Consider the following 3,178-nt stretch of genomic DNA (forward strand, 5'->3'; position numbering starts at 1 on the left):
ACCGCAACTAGTTCATCGACGGTGTCGCTCGCCGTGCCGTCGACGGGGTCGCTCGTCGACGACTCCATGCTCGTCATGTTGGACACGGCGCCACAGCCACTATCCACCGCAGTCGCCATGGTCCGGCGCACACTGCATTTCTTCCCCCCCTCCCTCTGCTAGCTCTTAACCCTGTGTGCTAAGTGCAAGTGCTAGCTCTTAATCATACCCCATGCGGGCAACCAAACACCGTGTTCATGTGCCGCTTGGGCTAATGCAGGCAACCAAACAAAGTGCACTTGCGTATTACCTAATGCAGTGACCCTCGATGCAGGCAACCAAACAACTTTCAGATGACGCATTTGGGGCTGTTTTTGCTCAACCAGGCTGGGTTGAGAAGTGTATGCAATGCAGCTACTGTTCAAAACTTGAACCAAACACGGCCAAAGTTGCATACGCGCATACGCCAAGCCAAAGCCACCACAAAACCGTTAGCGATGAGGACTTGCAGCCTCCTTCTCATCATTGTCGCCACTGTTGTCGTGGCTTACCCCTTCAGAACGTCCGCTGAGGAAGAGTGGTATCCTATTGGAGACCCCGACAATGAACCACACGTCCAAGAGCTTCGGTGGGTGGGCAGTGGCGGAGCACATCAAGCAGGCGCATGATGGGCTCAAGTTCATCAAGGTGGTGAGCGGGCGAGGTGGCAAATGTCGCCTCAACATCAAAGCATTGAACAAGAATGGACAACCTGGTGCATACAAAGCGATTTTACTCGAGGAGGTCAGGGACAACGAGCGCACCCTCATCTCCTTGGGACAACTAAGCGGTGACCAACTGGGTGGATTGTACTGCAATGAATCTAGTAAACATGTACCAACGAAAATAAATAATTTGTGTAAGCAGCGTTGAAATTTATAAATAATAAGTCTTTGGTCTAAATTTTTCAAAATGGGGAGTTTGCTCCAACATTAAATTGTCGACATAAAAAAGATCCCAAGATAAAATGGTTGTCATGTTGGATTGCAACTATTCTCCAGTAATATTATGCACTTCTTAGTAGCAAGCTCGCCTTTATTCTTGCGCCTCATTTGATGAGGGTGTGGAAATCAGGCGCACTTTCTGGATACCATCAATCGTGTATGTGCCCCTCGCAAAAAAAAAAAAAAAAGAAAAAAAAGTGTATGTGCTTTCCTTCCATACTAGCAAAATTTTCAGTGTGTATTTGTCCACATATGTACTTTTATATGAAATTGCACAAAGAATGAGATGAGTGCAAAGCTTGATCAAATTTATAGGAAAACTATAGAGAATTTTTGGTCAAACTTTGCATCGTTTAACTGTAGAGAAAATTTATACGATTTTTGTTTTCTAAAACGAAGGGAGTAGCACTATTTTCTTCCTAGCAGCACAATATTCCCGTCCTCCCGCAGCCTGCAGTCACGCCACCAACACTTGTGTCCCGACCACACTCGCAACTGAAAGACATCACCTACACCATGCTTGGCTACAATCTTTTTTCATAGAGACCCGGCTGCACTGCTCTCCATTCGTTTTGGGAGGTTGAGACAAGATCAAGATGGATAGTTTTGTGTGGTTTTGCTGAGAAATAGTCATGCCACAGTCGCGTGCACAACAGTTGGATATACTCCCTCTGTCCTTTAAAGAGTGTACTTTCAATTTTGTTGGAGGGTCAAACTATCTCAATGTTTGATCGAGTTTGTGCAAAAATATATCAATGTTTATGAAACCAAATAGGTATACGATGAAAATATATTTTATCATGAATCTAATGCTACTAATTTGATGGCATAAATGTTGGTGCATTATTACATAAATACGGTCAAACATAAAAATGTTTGACTTTCCAACAAAATTGGAAGTACACTCTTCAAAGAACGGAGGGAGTAGGTGATTTAAGATTGCGTGCGCTTCGTGGCATCTCTAGTAGCGTTGCTTTTATTTTCCCCCTTGAGCTGAGGATGAAGCAGGGGAGGGCACAGTCGGAATTATGGAACAAATGATGTGTGCTTTCGTGGCACCTCTAGTAGAGCTGCTGTTTTTCTTTGTTGCTGTTGAGAAATTTCCGATCTGTTCATTTTTAATCACGCCAGTACAATGAACCTCTAGTAGCGTTGCTTTGGTGGGGCAGACAATGATGGCGATGCCATCTTGTATTTATGGTGATATTTGTAGTGGAGCACATTTGTTTTGATGTGAGTATTAATTTGTAGGTTGAGGTAGTGCTAGTAATGCCGAAAAAAGGGTTTCCCCCGCTTTGTATTACAAAGCAACCAACACCGACACAGAGGAGTGCTCGGGCGAGAAGCACAACAAGCCCAAATGAAAGAGAAAGAACAAAGAAGAAGAAAGAAATGCCAATGACGGCAACTCGACAAAGCGTGGATGACCCGCCACCGCTGCGCCCTCCGAAATAGACCCACCACAGACCCAGGCTCTGACCCGCCGCGTACCAAGCAGCACCTCCAGCAAGGGATGCGACGTCGACGACGCTGCTGCCTGGACGTGTCCTAGGGTTTCCCCCGGCACGCGAAAGGTAGTGGGGGATGGATACATCCGACACCCTCCAAGAAGGGATGGTGGCAACCGCAGGTGTCACCGCATCGGAGCCAGAAGAGAGCCGGCAAGGGATTTCTCCCGCACTCCAAGCCCCACCTCCCAACTAGGCCGAAGCCAACCAGCCGCCTCACCGCCCACCAGCACGCGCCACCGCGGTCTTGACGCCACCCACGCCGCCTCACCGAGATCACCACCACGAGGCCAAGAGGATGGAGAGAGACGCACGAGGCGACAGGAGCAGCAGCACCGGAGCCACGCGGGAGGGAACTACCTCCACCGCAGTCGTGCGGGAGGCCCGAGTCTCCGGCACCGTCGCGGTCGCCGTCCGGACGCAGCAGCAGGGCATACCAGGCCACCCCCGGCCCGGCCAGGCCCGATTTGGGCCCGTAAAGCCCCGCCGGCCACGCTGCAGCAGGGCGGCACCAGCGCCGCCGGCATCCACCCGTCCATCGCCGCTCCCCTGCCTCCCGGAAGCCACACCGACAACCCTCCCCGCCGCCGGCCCGCCCAGACCCAGATGGGGCCCCAAGGGCCCAGATCTGGGCCGAGCGGGCGCCGCCAGATCGCATCGCCGCGCCGCCCCGCCGCCAACGGTAGCGCCGCCGCCCAGAAGATCCCC

Source organism: Triticum dicoccoides, chromosome 5B, assembly GCF_002162155.2.
Source record: "Triticum dicoccoides isolate Atlit2015 ecotype Zavitan chromosome 5B, WEW_v2.0, whole genome shotgun sequence".
Taxonomy (NCBI): Eukaryota; Viridiplantae; Streptophyta; class Magnoliopsida; order Poales; family Poaceae; genus Triticum; species Triticum dicoccoides.